The following is a 21,535-nucleotide window of genomic DNA, read 5'->3' as shown; positions in this document are numbered from 1 at the left end:
ATGTAAACAGAGACCTCTGTCTGTCTCCTGCACCACACTGTAGATGCTTGTGAGTGTGCATGGGGAATGTACCGTTGTTGTCCATTCTGAGCTCAGTAGCACAGCCCTGTTTAATGACGCTATGTGTGACTCAGCGATCATTAGATGTAGACAGCCAGACCGCATTCTCCTGAAGGCTAGAGAGGAAGCCAGCCAGTCGGGGCTCGGTGTAAATGGTCAGGGCGTCCGAGCACCGCAGTTTAGCCAGTGTGTCGTTTCCCATTAACCCGGGCCAGGCCTGAGTGACAAGGTAGACAGCTGCACCTACGCGGGGTACCATTTAGCCACAGTGGTCTTTGTCACAGACGAAGAGATTCTGCCTTACACGTTCATTTATAAAGTATGCAACTCATCTGTCTGTTTTATCGATGAGTCTGTGTGACTTGGTGTGGAAGCTGTGTGTGTGTGTGTGTGTGTACGTGTCTCCCAGAAATCCCCAGCGGAGGTTCCTAGAGGAATGGAACTGAGAACGTCTGGGTTGTGGCTGTGAGAGAGGGTGTGAGGGTCCAGTCTGCCCAGTCACTCATTCCCCAGAGAGAGAGAGAGAGAGAGGGAAGAGTAAGAGAGGGAGAAGCCGTGCGACTCCTCTGGAATGTAAACAGGGGAGCTAAATAAACTGCTATGTGGGGCGGAGGAGTGCTCTGGGGAGAGAGAGAGAGAGGGTAAATTGAAATTGAATTGAGAGAGAGGAGAGCGACAGAGAAGGAGAGAGAGAGAGAGTTTACTGTACATTTTTATTGTTTATTTCACTTTTGTTTATCATCTCGTTCACTTGCTTTGGCAATGTTAACATGTGTTTCCCATGCCAATAAAGCCCTTAAATTGAATTGAATTGAGAGAGGGTGGGGGAGAGAGAGACTGGAGCCCAGGGAGCTGCTTCAGACCGGTGACTGAACCTGAGCACTAGAGGACTGAATATAGATATACAGAGGAACAGCGGGGAGCTCCAACAAGCTGCCCCCTTCCCTCCTCTAAACACCTTATCCACACCCTAAAATAAGATGCTCTGACAGGCATGTGACACCTTGCCTTGTGACACCTTGCCTTGTGACACCTTGCCATGTGACACCTTGTCATGTGACACCTTGTCTTGCGACACCTTGTCTTGTGAAACTGGCCCCACAAGTTCTCAAATACTCTCACCCCTTTGAAGTACCTTAATGTTAAAGCAAGTTCCCCAAAGATGATAAGTGGCAGTAGTTTATATATCTTCCGTCAACGGGAGCAGAGGAATACCCTTGCCGATGATTAATCTTGCCTGAGACATGAAGACTTTGTCACCCTTTAGTTCAGCGGGCTAATACAGTCTGATGATAGCGCTGGCTGGTTGGGCTTCAGAAGCAGTAGGCCCGGCATTACAATGTAGCCAGAGGTGAGGTTACTCTGCCGCCAGAGATGTCACAGGGAGAATCTCAAATGCATACTCCTCGCGTCCTCTGTTCCCTCCACCTTCTCAAAACCCATTGGAAGAGAAGGTCAGAGGGGAGGGGCCTCTGTCTTTCTCCAAAGGAACAGAGGTGTTTTTTCTTTCCTTCTCTGTTCTCTTCCCCCTTTTCTTCCTTTCTTCGGTTTCCCTTTCCACGTGGAGCTCTTTTTATTCCTTCTCAAGGTAGATCATAGACAAAGGAGAACAAATTATAGGGCCTAGACCCAATGTCAACGAGCGCCCGCTCCCGGCCTCCCTTTTCGGAAGGGCATTCTCTTGTAAAGGTTCCTATTTGTCCATGGTTCCTTTAGAAATGGTTCCCTGCTCCAGTCTGCTGTACCAATTTGTCTTCTGTTCTGTTCCATTCATTCACCTTTAGATTTAATAAGTTTTTCAGGACGTTGAAAAGTTGTCCCTTTAAAGAGTCATTTCTCTGCTTCAGTTCGTTGTACCATCAAACTATGTTCTGTTCTGTTCTATTCCATCCGTGCCGTGTCGGAGGTGATAAACACTACTGTCAGACCTGTAGGTGTCTGAGACGTCATCCTTTATTCATCCCCATTATAACAGCAGGAGAATTGCCTTTGCCAGTTGTTGCTGTACCCCTCTCCTTTAGACAGGAACATGCCCACAGAGAAGTGCATTATTGATGTGTGCTGAGTGGAGGAGGATGAGGATAGGAAGGGAGGATGAAATATGCATCACGGTGGTTCTCTTAGGGCCCCACTGAGTCGTGTTGGGGACAGTTGGGCCCATATGCTGCCGAGGGCCCCAGTGGACACTAGTGGTAGACGACAAGAGTTTTTACTACAGCCGGAGAGAGCCAGGCAATGTCCTCCCAACTCCCATCCCAACATGCACTATGCATGATTTGGCATGCACGCACATTTCAGGCACTGATGGACAAATTTGACATCTTTGAACTAATTAGGCCTACGGGTACAAGAAACAATGTCTTCTTTATTCAGCTTACAACTGGATCGGCTAAATCATTTCAATCGGCATGACGCCCCTGTCTGGTGATGGCGGACAGTAGTGTGTCTGTGTCTATTGGCCCTTCAGACCAAAAGATTTCATACCTTATATGATGTACCAGGCAGCATCCCCTTCCTAACCAGTAGTTACATGTGCCACAGGGGACTGCTAAAGAGAGAGATAAAGACAGAGAGAGAAAAATGTAGATTGGGGGGGGGGGTGCTTGGCCAGCGATTCTTCCTGAGCGGCTGACTGGCTGCTGGAATTCACGAGGTAAATTGAATCAGCACTTCCTGTGGACTCACTGCTAGCTACGCTGATGGTGTCAGCGTGATATCCATCCCCTCTCTCTCTCTCTCTCTTTAACTCTCTCCTCCCCCCTCTTCTCTCCCCCTCCTCTTCCTGCCCATTGGTTTAATAGGATAGTGGTTTCAGGAATGAGGGGAAAACAAGCGCTGATGTAATGTGTGGAGGATCTTGACTGCTGCTCCTTGAATTTGTGCGCTGTGGGCCTATTTAAGTGTGCATGTTCTGTGTGAGACACAATTGTGTGTGTGTGTGTGTGTGTGTGTGTGCGCGTGTGCGCACGTTCTGCCTGTCCATGGAGTGAAATTGGACTCAACTGAGCACCTGAGCAGATTATCCTCCTGGTTAATTTAAGAGAGAGAGATCATTAAAGTGAGCAGAAAGGAAAGAGGTCAACTTTTTCCTTAATCCCTCTCTCCTCTCCTTTCCTGGCATTAGAGTAGCAGCACTGTTTGGGGGCTTACTTTGGATCGGTGCCTTGTTGAAACCCACCAGGGAGTCCAATCTCTTCTGCAGTACGATTCCATTCTATCAGAGATGGTGACGCCACTTTAACGGGGAGAGAGATATCAGGCCCTCTAATGCTACATACACACCCACAATCACAGGGGCATACACGTGCGTGCAAACACACACACCTTGATACACAATCTGTTGACCAAGTGGATGAGTGAAGGAAGGTAGTGCACTATTTGGAGCGCAGACTGTGAGTGCTAGGCAGATATTAGAATAATGAGCTTTTGTTGATATGATAGGCTGGCCTCATGGTTTTCTTTTACCAATAACTTGCGTCAGTGTGATGTCAGCCGAGTTCCCTAATCCCCACTTCCACTTCAATTGGGTTTCTCAGAGGCAATTTAAATGGAAAACCTCTCAGGTTGATAAAACCCTACCTACCTCAATAGATCCCTAGATAGTACCTAGATCCTACTTCTACATACCTACATGTCCCTTTGTTGTAGCCCTAATCAGAATCCTACGGGCATTACAGAAAAGTAGCAGGTGTGCGGCCATCACAATACACGACACGAACAGGCAGGCTGCAGATTATTTTATTCTAATCCATAATCTGTGATCCTACTTTGATCCTACTGCTTAGTGGATGACAGGTTTGATTGTGTAATAACCTGAGTGTCAGTTTTAAGAGGATGACATTGTGTCATGCTTTAACCTTTCACCTTCAGTCATTTAGAGCATCGAGCTTCCTATTGTTGTTGTGAACCTTGATCTGCATGGCTAGGAACCTGTTTGTTATCCTGTGTGTGTGTGTGTGTGTGTGTGTGTGTGTGTGTGTGTGTGTGTGTGTGTGTGTGTGTGTGTGTGTGTGTGTGTGTGTGTGTGTGAGAGAGAGATCAGACACTTTATTAGTATGTTAGTATATTAGTTAAAGTGACAAACCTTTTGTTCCCTGACCGTCTGTTTAAGACGATGTGGCTAACTGGGGACATATTGTGGTGTGTCGGTGGATGAGGCATTGCTGAACTCTAGGAGGGATGGAATGCTTTTCAAATATTACGTAAGGGATCACGGCTACCTCTATACGACAGACTGGAGCTGCCTCGCTTTTAGGCTAGCCTGGGTGGCAGGCGCGAGGCATGTGGCCTCAGGAAAAAAAACCAGTTAGTTCACAGGTCATCATTCAGGTGGACGTCAGAAATGCATAGAAAACCAGGTCTCTCTCTCTCTCACACACACACACACACACACACACACACACACACACACACACACACACACACACACACACACACACACACACACACACACACACACACACACACACACACACACACACACACACACACACACACACCACATTGCTGATAGTGTCTACAATAAAAACCAGTGCAGCTAGTAGTGTTAAAGTTACAGGTTTGATCCCAACAATTCATAAAACCAAGCCTCCATCACCAGAACCATAAATACAGGCCTGGGATCTGCTGACGCCGGCATTTACTGGGACTGTGCTATACAGCTAGCTAGGCAGTAGCCCTGGGCAGGGATAGGGGCCGGATTTATCGCTGCTCAAGCAAGCAGGCCCTCTTCCATTTAGAGGCATGTCTACAAACTGTAGTTTACGAAACACCATTCACCATTGTGATGATAGGCTCTATAGCTATAGCTTACACTGACTATACCAAACATTAGGAACACCTTCTTAATATTGAGTTGCACCCCCTTTGCTCTCAGAACAGCCTCAAATCGTCGGGGCATGGACCACCACGTGCCGAAAGCGATCCACAAGGATGCTGGCCCATGTTGACTCCAATGCTTCCCACAGTTGTGTCAGGTTGGCTGGGTGTCCTTCTGGTGGTGGACCATTCTTGACACACACAGGAAACTGTTGAAAGTGAAAAACACAGCAGCATTGCAGTTCTTGACACAGACCGGTGCGCCCGGGTACCTACTACCAGACCCCGTTCAAAGACACTAAAATCGGTTGTCTTGCCCGTTCACCCTCTGAATGGCACACATACACAATCCATGTCTCGGTTTGGCTTAAAAATCCTTCTTTAACCTGTCTCCTCCCTTTCATCTACACTGATTTGAAGTGGATTTGACATCAATAAGGGATCATAGCTTTCACCTGGTCAGTCTATTTCATGGAAAGATTGAGTGTCCTCATGCTGTCGTGTATGACGCAGCTGTGAACTCAGGGCCCTGTAAAGGGACAGTATAGGGTAGTGATATACAGGGCAGAGATGTTCTATAATATAGCAGGATGTATATACAGTACTGTGTGGTAGCCAGGGCTTATATTGACTGTAGCGTAGCAGTGAGCTCAGGGTCTGGTGACTGCTGGATAATGTGGATGTGGTTTGGTAGTAAAAGTGCTGTACAGACTGAACATGGAGCGAGCGGAACAGGGGTGGCTGACTAGCTGTGGCTGGCGACATGGCTCACGGGCGCCACTGTTTTTCTGTGAAAATAATGGGACGGCTGCCATGGATTAGTTACTGTGACGCACCGCTAGTGGACCAGACTGCCCTCCCATGTGGAAGGGATTTATTCCAGAATCACTCACTCTCTGTGACTGGTTGGTGTGTGGGTGGGTGGTGGGTTGTGTGTGTGTGTGTGTGTGTGTGTGTGTGTGTGTGTGTGTGTGTGTGTGTGTGTGTGTGTGTGTGTGTGTGTGTGTGTGTGTGTGTGTGTGTGTGTGTGTGTGTGTGTGTGTGTGTGTGTGTGTGTGTGTGTGTGTATGCAAGCGTGTGTGTATAGTACAGTGTGTGTGTGTCAGGAGTACTTTACCCTGACCTCACACACCTACTGTTTGTGTTTAACACACTAATGTTATGTCAAGGCCCCATTTCAACAACACGGACCACTTCAGCTCGTTAGCTAGCCTTCGGACTAAGTGAAGGAACGCTTGCTTGACTCAACCATGTCAGTGGTTCGACTTAGCCTAGACTCGCTCCACCGTCCCGCACTTCTTGTTGACATACAGGACATGGTTCACATTGACCAACACCAGTTCCCTTTACAGTGCTAGATGAGAAGGGTTCTGGTTCATACACAGCAGACAGATCTGGTTTGAAAAAAGCCAGCTGGATAAATCAGTCGACGCCCTCTTGCTCACCGGTTGCACAACTCGGGGAGTCGCTGTCGTCCGTCGGTCCCTCGGTCCGTGTCCAACCGGACACCCACTTCCAGACATAGCTGGTTGAGTAGTCACTGCCCTCCGTAGCTGAGCTGGCCATAGAGACATAGGCTACAGTATGTCCCAAATGGCACCCTATTCCCTATTTCTTATGGGCCCTGCTCAAAAGTAGTGCACTGTGAAGAGAATCGGGAGTTTCCACCACGGCATCCTAACCCTCAGGTTGTGGAAGTGTAGCGCCAGCTCTCCAAACATCCTCCTGCTATGACCACTTCCTGTCCCAGTCCCGTGTTGGAATCCACTGCCTCTACAGCCTCTCACACTACAGCCTGAAGGGTAACGTGTGAGTGCATGGCCTGGGGAGAATTTGGTCATGTTTATATGATAGGCTGGCCTACAGTTTTTTTATTTATTTTGACCAATAACGTGTTGACTAGATGTCAGCCGAATTCCCGGATCCGCACTTCCACTTCAGTTGGTTCTCTCAGAGGCTATCTATCTGTAATTTATCAGTTTCTTTATGTGACACTCGCTGCGGTCTTCATTTTGCCCTCCCCTCTTCTCTCGCTCCCCACCTCCTCTCTCTCCCTCCCTCTTTCTCTCTTTCTCTATTTACGTCCCTGTGAGCACCTGAGAGGAAGCAGCTGGAGGTTCTGATTACACTTCTCCTTCTCCCGCCTGTCCGGCGTGTCTCTTACGTCTTTCGCTTTTGTTTTCTCGCAGGTCACATTGTCTAATAGTGTGTTGGGTTTCCTATTATCCTCAGTGCCAGTCTTTACTCCCCAAAATAAATCTGTGGACAGGGCAGAATGAGTAACCAAGAGGTGGTTCCTCACACCAAAACACACTCACATCTCCTTGTGTCTGTCTAGCCACTCCCAAGGCTTTGTCTTTGTCCCTCTCTCAGTGTGTTTTCAGGCTGCGTCTCCATGTCAATAAAATGACTAATTCCCAGACACAGCTCATCAATATGGAGGACAGGACAGGGGCCTTTGCTTGCATGGATGAGCAGAGGGATGAATAATGTTAGCAAAGTGTCAATGTATACCTCCCCTCCCCTCCCCCTCTCCTCCTTCTCCTCTTTCTGTGTGTGTGTGTGTGTGTGTGTGTGTGTGTGTGTGTGTGTGTGTGTGTGTGTGTGTGTGTGTGTGTGTGTGTGTGTGTGTGTGTGTGTGTGTGTGTGTGTGTGTGTGTGTGTGTGTGTGTGTGTGTATGTGTGTGTGTGTGTGTGTGTGTGTTTACGGTAAGGAGGATCAGTGCTAGGCCTACCATTAATCACTCCACCAGGGTCTTTCAGCACACCTCGCATGCTGGGTTTATTAAAAACACGAGTGTGATCGCTGATCTGGCTGGCAAAACACACACACACACACCCCCCGCAGATTTACACGAGTGTCACACTCGCACCTCACGCAGCAGCAGCAAAACCTACACATCTACAGACTCACATCCACAGTCTACCATCACTACTAGTCAGCCTCACATTGGCGTGACCGGTCTAGATGCTTGTCTTTCACTTTGCGTAGAACACTCTTTGTATCCTGGAAAGGAAGGCCACTGTGTACGGTCACATTGCCTCATGGAATTCCCCTAGGCCAGGGTCATTCACTTCACACATTCAGTGCTCTGTGTGTCCATCGGCAGCCACCGTACTGAGGACATGGAGAAATGTAGTCAGAACTGAATTTGGTTTTAGGCTAGATCAGTATTGATAGTTCATATCCTTGACTTCTCTGTGTTTCTCTGAGGTACTGTCAGATAGGTGAGGCCTACATAGAGTAGAGCAAGGCACTCATTAATGGCTGGGTCAGAGGCCAACAGGGAGGCAGGGAGGGAGGGGGGGAGGGAGGGAGGCAGGCAGGGAGGAGGGAATGAGAGATCTGTGCCTATCGACTGCCCCCAGAGAGTTTCGATTCTCTCTTCGATTTCTGCCACAGAAAACGAATGGTCTCTCTCCCAGTGCTAAAGCCCCACGCACAGACAGACAGACAGACAGACAGACAGACAGACAGACAGACACCTCCTTCTCCAGTATGTAGTGCAGCACTTATGGGGTGCAATGGACAAAAGGTGGCTGTCAGTATGTCAATACCTGACGACAGAGCTTACCTGCTAGGTCGGCCATTTGACTGGGTTGTTCACATCAGCACCAGTCCAGGGAAAGACCTGACGACAGAGCTTACCTGCTAGGTCGGCCATTTGACTGGGTTGTTCACATCAGCACCAGTCCAGGGAAAGACCTGACGACAGAGCTTACCTGCTAGGTCGGACATTTGACTGGGTTGTTCACATCAGCACCAGTCCAGAGAAAGACCTGACGACAGAGCTTACCTGCTAGGTCGGCCATTTGACTGGGTTGTTCACATCAGCACCAATCCAGGGAAAGACCTGACGACAGAGCTTACCTGCTAGGTCGGCCATTTGACTGGGTTGTTCACATCAGCACCAGTTCAGGGAAAGACCTGACGACAGAGCTTACCTGCTAGGTCGGCCATTTGACTGGGTTGTTCACATCAGCACCAGTCCAGGGAAAGACCTGACGACAGAGCTTACCTGCTAGGTCGGCCATTTGACTGGGTTGTTCACATCAGCACCAGTTCAGGGAAAGACCTGACGACAGAGCTTACCTGCTAGGTCGGCCATTTGACTGGGTTGTTCACATCAGCACCAGTTCAGGGAAAGACCTGACGACAGAGCTTACCTGCTAGGTCGGCCATTTGACTGGGTTGTTCACATCAGCACCAGTCCAGGGAAAGACCTGACGACAGAGCTTACCTGCTAGGTCGGCCATTTGACTGGGTTGTTCACATCAGCACCAGTCCAGGGAAAGACCTGACGACAGAGCTTACCTGCTAGGTCGGCCATTTGACTGGGTTGTTGACATCAGCACCAGTCCAGGGAAAGACCTGACGACAGAGCTTACCTGCTAGGTCGGACATTTGACTGGGTTGTTCACATCAGCACCAGTCCAGGGAAAGACCTGACGACAGAGCTTACCTGCTAGGTCGGCCATTTGACTGGGTTGTTCACATCAGCACCAGTCCAGGGAAAGACCTGACGACAGAGCTTACCTGCTAGGTCGGCCATTTGACTGGGTTGTTCACATCAGCACCAGTTCAGGGAAAGACCTGACGACAGAGCTTACCTGCTAGGTCGGCCATTTGACTGGGTTGTTCACATCAGCACCAGTCCAGGGAAAGACCTGACGACAGAGCTTACCTGCTAGGTCGGCCATTTGACTGGGTTGTTCACATCAGCACCAGTTCAGGGAAAGACCTGACGACAGAGCTTACCTGCTAGGTCGGCCATTTGACTGGGTTGTTCACATCAGCACCAGTTCAGGGAAAGACCTGACGACAGAGCTTACCTGCTAGGTCGGCCATTTGACTGGGTTGTTCACATCAGCACCAGTCCAGGGAAAGACCTGACGACAGAGCTTACCTGCTAGGTCGGCCATTTGACTGGGTTGTTCACATCAGCACCAGTCCAGGGAAAGACCTGACGACAGAGCTTACCTGCTAGGTCGGCCATTTGACTGGGTTGTTCACATCAGCACCAGTCCAGGGAAAGACCTGACGACAGAGCTTACCTGCTAGGTCGGCCATTTGACTGGGTTGTTCACATCAGCACCAGTCCAGGGAAAGACCTGACGACAGAGCTTACCTGCTAGGTCGGCCATTTGACTGGGTTGTTCACATCAGCACCAGTCCAGGGAAAGACCTGACGACAGAGCTTACCTGCTAGGTCGGCCATTTGACTGGGTTGTTCACATCAGCACCAGTTCAGGGAAAGACCTGACGACAGAGCTTACCTGCTAGGTCGGCCATTTGACTGGGTTGTTCACATCAGCACCAGTTCAGGGAAAGAGGGAAAGGGCACTTAGAAAACAGTGTTTCATTGGTGGGGTCATTTTGTTTTTCTTGGTTTGTCATTCTAATGTTGGGAAATCATGGGGGTTTTGCATCACCTATCCTGGAGTACAGAGTGTTTTCAGTCACAAACATACACAGCACACAAGACGTCGTCAGGGAAAGGCTTTGTAAAGTCAACCCCATCTTCACTTTCTCTCCCGCACCTGTTTTAACAGGACAGATTTCCTCAGCCAGCCGACGGAGGGTTTAAGTGATGGTTGTCCTGGTCATTAAGGAGTAATGGTGTGAGCTTTGCTGGTTGACCGCTCTAGTGATCGGAGCAGGGGTATAGGGGTATAGGGGTAGGGTTGAAGGATAGGGTAGGCTGGTGCTGCATGGGGCTGGAGGGGCTTAACCCAGCTTGATAGCCCAGTGAGGGGGCACTTGGCCTGGGGCAGAGTGGTAGGGAGGTGTGGGGGTCTGTGGGGGGTATGGTAGGGGTGACAGAAGGGCCCTTTGTTGATGAAAGTTTATGACCCTTACAGCTCTGCCCAATAACAAGTGGCTAATGTCACTTGACAGGAGAACAGCAGGACAGCTTGAAGCGTTGTGAAGGGAGGGGGCGGGGTGTGTAACCAGGAAGTTAGGTCATCAGATGGTCCTCAGCTGACATTCTAGAACTGAGAGAAAGGGGAGATTTCTCAGATGTCCTCACAGTTGGACAAAGCATAACATTTTCTCAGATAGAAATAAAAAAAAAGTTGTGTCTATGCAGTTTGTGTTGGTGTCGGAATTAGTTAACCTAGGATGTCCACATGAATCCTGTTTGTCATGGATTTCATATGTGTGCTGATCTGGTCATTCTAACGTGCAGGTTGCAAGGGTTGTAAAAAATACAATTTAGCAAACAAACAAAGTCACTTCTGCTTAGTTATTTCAGCATTTCCTCCTGTGTCAGTATGTGTGTGTCTGTGTTTGCGTGCCCGGGTGTGTGTGGGTGAGTGTGTGTGCACGGGTGTGCGTGTGTTTTAGCGGCCTGTGTGTGGTGGTTGTGACCTGCCCCTGGGGCTCTGCTCAGCGAGGCATCTGTCATGCCGCCTGACTACAGCCCTGCCACCGCATCAACATCTGACCTTTAACTGGGGGACCAGGGAACCACCAGGAGAGATAGACAGAGTTACATGGGACTGTCCTCATCACTACAGCCACCCTGGCACTGGTGCTCTGTCTCTCCTCTCTTGTCTCTCAGTCTGTCTATCGTTCTCGACCTCCCTCTCTGGTCATCGTCTCTCAGACCATCTCTCTCCTTCACTCTGGCAGACTATTTATTCTGTTTCGTCTTTCATTCTACTTTCTCTTTCGGTTCTTACAGTCACCTCTCTCCTCCTCTCTCTCTCTCTCTCTCCCTCCCTCCCACTGCTTGGCAGAGCAGGGAGTCACAGACTCTGACTGTTTGTGACACTGCCTCCCTCCAGGCTCAGATGAGCATTGTATCTGACAGGCCAGCTTTGTCTTTTTAAGTCATTAGCAGTTTCTTTGGTGGATTCTCCCCTCCTCCCCTCCACCCCTTCCTCACGCCTCCTGTCACATAGCCCCCCCCCCCCCCCATCTTCCCTCTCATCGTTTAAAAAAAAAATCTCTGTCTGCTCTTTACCTTCCATCTGTAGCCAGCACCCCAGGGGGAGAAGGGGATAAACACAGGGGCAGGAGAGCTCGGCTCTGTGATATGGAAGTGATTTCAGATGTCACTTTATTAAGAAAACGACAGGGTTGTGTGTGTGTGTGTGTGTGCGCGTGCGTGCATGCACGCATTAATCTGCATGTGTGTGTCCATGCCTTTTACCAGGATTTTCCTAGATCTGGCAGGTCGGTGAAGTGTGTGACTGCTCTGCTGACTGTTATTGCTTGGACTGCACAGAGTCCAGTCGTCTAGTACTGTACTGCCTGCTCTTACCAAATCAACTGTGAACCTGTTGTGTTACATTAGCAGGAGGGAATTGGCTTGACAGGGTGTTGTGGAGGTGAAGGACAATACTGATGACAATAGGGATGTGGGTTTGTATTTGTGTAGTGTACATGTAGCCTTTGCTGCGGTGGAACGGTGGCATCACACCACCTGCCCTACATACTTCTCACCTGATGTCCAAAGGCCTCTCCCCTGCACCCACTGCACTACTCTAGTCTACCTCCCGCAGAGTCCACCCACAAAGGTTAGTAGGGCTTGGAATGTTCAGACACCTGCTCATAGAATGCAACAGCTGAGTGCTAGCCTGACCTAGCTTCACGCTTGAGCCATGTATAGACGGGTTAACTGACGATGTCACGAAAACGATGTGTACGCTTCAATGGGGCAGAAGACTGTGTTGTAATTCTGGGTGGCCAGATTGTTAGCAACAATGGCAAGAAACTGCCATGTGGGGAATCGTAGGTGGCTCGTTTTAGCTAGTTTTCTCTTGTTCTGGATACCATGTCTTGTTTTGAGGTGTTTCGACTGATTTCATTTCAATGCTAATATGGCAACAACAACAAAAAATCACTAGCTAGCTAACCAACAACTGCAATTATGTATTTGAGAGACAAATACATTTGCACAACGAGTACTTATGTTATGTTTTCAATAAACATTGGAGACTAAAAATAGTTTATTCGCTGTCAACAATCTAAGCCAACGGGGTGTGTTTTGCTCCATAGTTGGACACGCATCGGTTTTGATGCTAAACGACCAACCCGTCTATTAGGGGACACGAACAGTGTATGGACGGACTATGGAGCAAACTCTTCTTTTTTGCTGGGCTATTCAAAGGGCTGAGAGCAGAGCGGCAGTTGAAACAGCTGATCTGATGCTAGGTGATGATAACGCCCCGTGCATGTGTGTTCAGACAACCAACGACCCATCACTAGGGGCCTGAAAAGCCCCAGGAAACTGCTCTAATTATAACTTCAGACTCCTCTGTCCTCTCGCTCCAAGTATCAGTTGGGGGGGTCCAAAGGAAAAAGAGCATTGCGCTATGCACTCACTGCCCCTTTCTGTCTCTCTCTGTGAGGTCTCGGAGTGGAGACAATCACTGGACAACATCTTCTGTTGCCTCCTGAAGGTGGAGTGGTCTGAAGTAGTGCAGTAACTACCTGTGTCTTTTACTGCTCTGTCAGTGTCTGTGGGGCTGTGGAGGTGTTACAGTGAAACCCTTCCCTCTAGAGGTGTTGCAGTTAAACCGATCCCCCAGGAGAGGAAGAGTTGTTTATCCAGGTGCGCTATCACAATATTTGGATTGCTGTGTTGCCGGCGTTGTTGTTGTTGTTAGTATGTGGAGCCATCAGGTTTCTCTCCCACTGACTGACTAAACCAAATTCACTGGCGAGGTATGAAAGGTAGAAACGAGAATTCTAGAAACGGAGAAACAGAGTGACTTGGTGAGAGAAACAGAGCAGACCAGACGAGAGGTTACTGGAGCGGGTCAGCAGGTACAGTACCTCTCCCAGGCTACACCTCCAGATGTTTCCTCTCCTCTGCAGCTCACGGCTCTGCTAGAACCATCACACCTTGGCTTCATATAGACAGGCTATAAAAGACAGGACAGCCTCCAGCCAGTACAACATTAATCAATGGAACGATAACATCAGACCTCAGTGTGGACCTGCGTAGGAGCTAAGCTTGTGTGTGTGGGGTGGTTGTTTGCGGGGAATTTTCATACTCAGGTGTAAAGTGCTGGGCTTAGTGACTCGGTTGGCCTATAGGTGTACAGGTATGACTGCCCACTTCCTTGCAGTCCCTGCTGTTACTAACATGGTGAGGTCATGTGACTCAGCGTGCCGCATCTACTGCTGAGAGAGATGGAGGGATTGTTACATGGCAGGCGTGCCTTTTAACAGCTTCGTGTAGGCCACAGAACACACACATTCCCCCTGCCCGCGTACCGTAATGTACTGGCCTACACACACATTCCCCCTGCCCGCGTACCGTAATGTACTGCCATACACACACATTCCCCCTGCCCGCGTACCGTAATGTACTGCCATACACACACATTCTCCCTGCCCGCGTACCGTAATGTACTGCCATACACACACATTCTCCCTGCCCGCGTACCGTAATGTACTGCCATACACACACATTCTCCCGCACGCGCAGCATGATGTACAGCACACACACTCACACTTCAACTCTAGCACTTACCGTAAGCGCTATACAAAGTCGGTCAGACAGGCCCATTTGTCCAGCATTGTCCTAGAAAAACACACGTACACACACACACACACACACACACACACACACACACACACATCTACGCACACACAGAGCTCGCCCACCACCCACCCACACAGTTCATTCCACTCCCTTAGAAGGTACAGATGTAGGATATTAAGTTGAGCCAGTTTGCTACAGCAGGAAAATTATCTTTCAACAATATGAAATGTGAATTATTATGTGGATTATAATGAAGATATTTTTGTAGGTGTTGATACCTTTTTCTGAAGGGAAAATCAAGTCAAATTTCAGACTTAAGAAGCGTTTTAAACCTCAAATACAGTACAAGTTTAAGATGTCCTGCATTGCAGGAAAGTTCTCCTGCAACAGGCTGATCAAATCAAAGTCCAACATCTGTGTGAGCAGCTTATTAAGGTAAGCTGTTATTGCGGTGGCTAGGGCTGTCTCACCTCTACTGTAAACAGGCAGTATGTGTGTGAGTGTAAAGGTCTTGGCAGACAGGGGACATTACTGAGGAACGTGTCTGAGCTCTGAGCGGTGGGTTAGCCCAGCTAACCTCGCTCACACCAGTTCACCTTGCCTTATTTAGAAGAATCCTGGAGAGTCGGTTGCGGACACTACTAGCTGAGAACAGAGACGGCGTCTGCGCGCCCGTGGCTCATTTTAATGTGGCGAGAGTTAGGCCACGTGTTCTTCAGTGATTTCATGCGTTTAACAGTAAACACTTCCTCGAATCGTTTTCTCACGTCCTGTAACGTTATGTCTTTGGTCTCGTCACCGATACGACAGGGACTTGTCTATCGGTGAGCGGCATCGGTTTTGTTAGCTGCTGCCTCTGTGGTATTGTGACAAGTCATTCATTTCCTGGAGTTATTGTGAAGCCGATCTGCTCCTCGGTCACATGGGCTCTACAGAACAATTACACCCATTAGCATCTGTGGCCTAGCTGTAGCGCCCTCCACGACTCTACCTGAAGGGAGACTGTGGGGAAGAGGATGTGACCTGTGGAGAGACTAATTAGCTTCGATGCTAAACCTGATTAGCGCCATCAAGATGACAAGAGCCTTTGTCTCCTCACTTCTCACGTGATGAATATGAAGGGCCCTCTCTCCCTCGGCAGTTCTTAGATTTGAATGATTAACTCCTTGATTTAAGGCCTCTTGGTGTCCGTGTTACTATCAGGGCAACGTGGTGGTTATTCCTTCTAGGGCTAATATTAAACTTAGAACAGTGATTCAGACTTGTATGATTCTTACTGTGTTGTGTTGTGTAGTCATGGAAAGAGACCTGATGCAGGATATGACTACACTCGGGCTATCTCCACTGAGTCTGGGGCTCTGATATGGCTGGGAGAGCCTACTTGTGGTGAAGTGGGTGAATGGGTGAGTGTCAGGCTGGGAAGTAGTACCCTGAGAGCCTAGTGCCCTCTACAGCTGGTAGGAAGCTGTGCACTGGGTCATGGCTATACGAAGGTAGAGGCTGATCATGTATTATCCATGAATGGAACCAAACTAAGCATTTGCATTTGTTTTAGTCTCCCTCGGCTCTTGTTGTGAGCGTGAGAAGGACTGAAATCGAAGCTCGTGGTGGTGAATGTATTTTTACCAAGTGAAGTGAGAGGGTGCCTTTAAAAGCTAGATGACCTTCCTGGCTGGGCTTTAGGGGGAGTGTGTGGTATTGTTCTAAATAACAGGAACGTTGCCTCAGTCAAGTACAGGGTGTCTCACCTTGAGTCTGCATACTTGAGATTTTGAATGGCATGGCTTTGTTTTAGTTTGGTTCGTTTTTGTTGTTGTGGGTTCCGTGAGGAAAGCAAAGTACCTCACTCCGCAGCAGACTCTGTGACGGCGCTGGTCTATTCTTTAGAGGGGGATGCCTGTGGTTTTTTCACCGTCCGTTGGCTGCCTGGCTGCATAGCTGCGTGGCCTGTGTGAGATAAATTGTACCTCATTTTTGTACCTCATTTTGTGTGTGTGTGTGTGTGTGTGTGCTTGTGTGTGTGTGTGTGGTGTACCTCAGCAGAGGACCGTGTATCCTAGCAGGTTAAATTTAGAGGTGCACAATCACGTCTACAGCAGGATATAACCTCTCCAATCACACACTTAACACTGCTCAGCGTCACACACACACACACACACACACACACACACACACACACACACACACACACACACACATATCGTTCTGCCCCTGAACAGGCAGTTAACCCACTGTTCCTAGGCCGTCATTGAAAATAGGAATTTGTTCTAAACTGACTTGCCTAGTTAAATAAAGGTACAAAACACACACACACACACACACACACACACACACACACACACACACACACACACAATGCTGTAACAAAGGGCTCTGAACGCAGCTCGGCTTAGTGTTCAGGATGAATGCAGAGGATTAGTATAGAGAGAGAGAGACACGCACACACCCTCAGATCTGTCTCTTTAAGGCCCAAACACTGCGGAGGTTTGGTTTGACATTCCAGGCGTAGTTCAGACACCAAAGTACAGTATGTGTAGCGCTGCAGGTTTCTGCACTCATCCAAATACTTTTCTTACACAGTATTTTCCAATAGGAATCAAGTCCACTACTCCATTGGAGTATGTATTGATGCGTGTATTGTTATAAATCCCAGCTGGTTCATCCCCAGACTGTTCCTTCCTAAAGTCCTCTCTACAGACTGGCCTCGGTGGATAGGCCGACTGGCCCGTAGAGCATAACATTGGTTCAGAATGTGTGTCTGTTGAAGTGATCCTTCCACGACTGGGGTCGCAGGGGCTTGTGAGGGCGTCAGTTAGAGCAGGGTGAGGTGATGCCCAAAGGATTGCCCCACCCCCGTTTTTTACAGGCTTTTATTGACTCAGCTTGGCAGGTGTCACAACGGGGTATCTGAGTACCAGTGGGTATGATACAGTAGTTGTGGGGCGTAGGCAGGGCAGGGCTGGCATCGGCGTGCTTTAAATAGGCACTTCCTAGGGATTCTGGGAAGAAGTTTTTTCAGCGGCGTCCCTATTGCGTTATAGTGGACTACTATAGGACTCTGGTCAAAATAAGTGCACTATATAGAGAAAAGGTTACCACAAGGGACACGCAATTAAGAAATGTTGGTCTGATACCTGGTGGTCAGTACAGCAGAAAGGCGCGTGAACGTTGTAAAGGCGTTGTGTAGCGGTTGGTGAGTGTAGTCTAGTCAGTCAGAGCTTTACCGACACCAACTTGTTAGGTCTCTTCACCTCCTGCACTAAATACTTTGTGAGAAACACAGTTTTATGCATTGGGCTTTAGGTCAACTGAATTGAACCTAACTTAACCTAAAGTTAGCCGAGTCTCTGTGGAACGGATTTCCAGCTGGTTCTGTATTTGGAAGACACAGAGTAAAGGTGACTGTAAAAATAGTTTTCTTTGTGGTATTAAGTGAAAAGTGGTAGAGCCTCAGATGGGTCATGTTGTCCGTTAGCATGCTAGTGCTAATGAACACAACTGTCTAAGCGTTCGGCAGATCAGGTGTCCGCGGAGCGGAGAGGAGGGAGAGGGACTTCTGCTGTCTATTTGTTTTCCCTAGGTGTTACCTACCTACTGCTGTTAGAAACGTGCTCTAGGCTAGTATCACTGACCATTTGGCTCAGAGGAATTCACTTCCTGTTTAGCTGATGGTCAGTGTCTGCCTATCCCCATATAAGTATATGTTCCATCTTTTTACTCTGTCACTTTTGAGGTGAAACTAACAAACATGGCTGCTGTGTCTAGTGGGCATTTCTCTTTTTTCTCACTACCAGCAACATCAAACTACTTTGTTTTGTGTTGACTTTCGGTCTGTCATTTGTCTGAGAAAACTCGATCCGTTCTCAGTGCTGCTCCTGTGTTTTTACTGCTGACTTTAGCGCCTGCACCTCCGTGACTATGGCCCTAAACAGCCTCTTGGGGCTTTAAATGAGTGCCTTTTGTTTGAGATTGAAGAGTCACTCAGCGCTTCTGCTACTCCAGCCAGAGGGTCTATACATCACCTGACTAAGCCTCACAGGATGGGGAGAGGGAGAGAGGGAGGAAGGGAGAGGGAGAGAGGGAGGAAGGGGGAGGGAGAGAGAGATGGGGAGGGAGAGAGAGAGATGGGGGAGGGAGAGAGAGATGGGGAGAGAGAGAGAGAGAGATGGGGGAGGGAGAGAGGGAGATGCGGAGGGAGAGAGAGATGGGGGAGGGAGAGAGAGAGAGAGAGAGAGAGAGAGAGAGATCGGGGAGAGAGAGGGATCGGGGAGAGAGAGAGATGGGGAGGGAGAGAGAGATAATTAGAAGATAGAGATGATAGGTAGAGAGAGCATTTGGCCAGTAACCGAAAGGTCGCTGGTTCGAATCCCCGAGCCGGCAAGGTGGAAAAACCTGCCGTTCTGCCCTTGAGCAAGGGAGTTAACCCGCAACAACAGCTGCTCCCCGGGCGCCGATGACATGGACGTCGATTATGGCAGCCCTCCGCACCTCTCTGATTCGGTTGGGTTGAATGCATTCAGTTTTACAACTGACTAGGTAATCCACCTTCTCTTTCCCTAGCTGTGGAATTCTGCAGATGCAGAGCCGTGTTGAACCTGGTCCATATATCAGCCCCCTCCTCTCTTCCTGAGCTGTGTGTGTTCCTATGGGGAGTTTCTGAGAATATCAACCAGGTGTACTCTATTCATAAACCTAACCTCCCCGTGATTCTCAGTCAGCTCTGCAGACTTATTCGTGTAGATTCTAACAGAAGATCATTCCCCAGCCACAGGTTGCCGCGTCTCACAAAAACATAATTCCCCACCACTATGCCCTAGAGAGAAAGAGATACGGACGGACGAACAGAGATACAGACGGATGGACAGAGATACGGACGGACAGAGAAACGGACTGACGGACAGAGATACAGATGGGCGGACAGAGATACGGACAGAGAGAGATACGGACAGAGATACAGACGGACGGACAGAGAGAGATACGGACAGAGAGAGATACGGACAGAGAGAGATACGGACAGAGATACGGACAGAGAGAGATACGGACAGAGATACAGACGGACGGACAGAGAGAGATACGGACAGAGAGAGATACGGACAGAGAGAGATACGGACAGAGATACGGACAGAGAGAGATACGGACGGAGAGAGATACGGACGGAGAGAGATACGGACGGAGAGAGATACGGACGGAGAGAGATACGGACGGAGATACGGACAGAGAGAGATACGGACGGAGAGAGATACGGACAGAGAGAGATACGGACAGAGAGAGATACGGACGGAGAGAGATACGGACGGAGATACGGACAGAGAGAGATACGGACGGAGAGAGATACGGACAGAGAGAGATACGAACAGAGAGAGATACGGACGGAGATACGGACAGAGAGAGATACGGACGGAGAGAGATACGGACGGAGAGAGATACGGACGGAGAGAGATACGGACGGAGAGAGATACGGACGGAGAGAGATACGGACAGAGAGAGATACGGACGGAGAGAGATACAAACAGAGAGAGATACTGACGGAGAGAGATACGGACAGAGATACAGACGGACGGACAGAGAGAGATACGGACAGAGAGAGATACGGACGGAGAGAGATACAAACAGAGAGAGATACTGACGGAGAGAGATACGGACAGAGATACAGACGGACGGACAGAGAGAGATACGGACAGAGAGAGATACGGACAGAGAGAGATACAAACAGAGAGAGATACTGACAGAGAGAGATACGGACAGAGATACAGACGGACGGACAGAGAGAGATACGGACAGAGAGAGATACGGACGGAGAGAGATACAAACAGAGAGAGATACTGACGGAGAGAGATACGGACAGAGATACAGACGGACGGACAGAGAGAGATTCGGACAGAGAGAGATACGGACGGAGAGAGATACAAACAGAGAGAGATACTGACGGAGAGAGATACGGACGGAGAGAGATACGGACAGAGAGAGATACGGACGGAGAGAGATACGGACGGAGAGAGATACGGATGGAGAGAGATACGGACAGAGAGAGATACGGACGGAGAGAGATACGAACAGAGAGAGATACGGGCGGAGAGAGATACGGACGGAGAGAGATACGGATGGAGAGAGATACGGACAGAGAGAGATACGGACGGAGAGAGATACGGACAGAGAGAGATACGGACAGAGAGCGATACGGACAGAGAGTGTGGTCTGGGGAGGTAGTGTGTGGTTTTGTGCAGTGTGTGTGTGATGTGGGTGCAGGTGTGTGACCTGCGTTTCAGCTCTGCAGCTTGAGCCCATTGCTGACTGGGCGCCTCTCAGTGGAGAATTGATTTGTCTTGAGAGAGGCACAGTGCTGTGAGCTGGGGAACAAATGGATGGAGAGGGGGAGCGAGAGAGAGAGACAGTCCCCACAGGTGGAATAGAGAGAGAGAGATGGAGAAACAGGTTCAAATGATGAGAGGCCGTATGAAGTGTAATTAGTCCCAGGTCCCAAGCTCAATAATACACCGATGCAAATACACATGCAAGCACACACACATCTGCTGCCGAGTGGCAGCACAATTTAATAATCACCTCTGTAGGCTGAGACTCTCCTAACGCTCCAACCCTGTAGCACCAGAGGGTCACACACACACACACACACACACACACACACACACACACCCCTCTGACAGTAATGATGGAGAGGGAAAGATGTACACATGGACGGTGGAGGGGAGAGTTCAAGGTTTACTATGGAGGCAGCCTTGGAACAGGTTACGTTAACTATAGGCTATCGGCTAGTAGGAAGCACATGAGGCCCCATATATGAACGTTCCCCTTTACGTTACATCCCTCTTATGGGCCTGAACAAGGACTTTATTACACATTTCCAACCCATATATATCACATTCATAAACAGTACACGTTCTCCTGCTGTATAATGTCAGCATGCTAGGCTAGGCTAGCACGTCCCTTAGCATCCACAGGTAATTCGACTTGTCAGGCCTGCTATGAGACAGAATTCATCACATTTCCCCTTATTTCCCATACCTCTGTGTAAACTAACGCTGGAATGGAATGGAGGTCACTGGCTGTGTGGCACCTCCAGGAGAAGAAGACTGAATTTAGAGAGGTGGTTTGAGAAAAGCCTTTGTTTCTTTGTGTCGAGAAGACATAATTTAGGT

General features: G+C 49.0%; 1 protein-coding gene across 1 annotated transcript in view; it reads left to right on the top strand.

Annotated features, from left to right (window-relative positions):
• The window catches only part of LOC110535555 (zinc finger E-box-binding homeobox 1), a 67,282-nt gene that overhangs the window by 18,025 nt on the left and 27,722 nt on the right, over positions 1-21,535 (top strand). The gene's annotated exons all lie outside the window — the stretch shown is intronic.

The sequence above is a fragment of the Oncorhynchus mykiss genome, chromosome 11 (assembly GCF_057628025.1).
Source record: "Oncorhynchus mykiss isolate SJ-2025 chromosome 11, ASM5762802v1, whole genome shotgun sequence".
NCBI lineage: Eukaryota > Metazoa > Chordata > Actinopteri > Salmoniformes > Salmonidae > Oncorhynchus > Oncorhynchus mykiss.
Note: the sequence above shows the minus strand (reverse complement) of the source record. Positions and strands in the feature narration are given on the sequence as shown.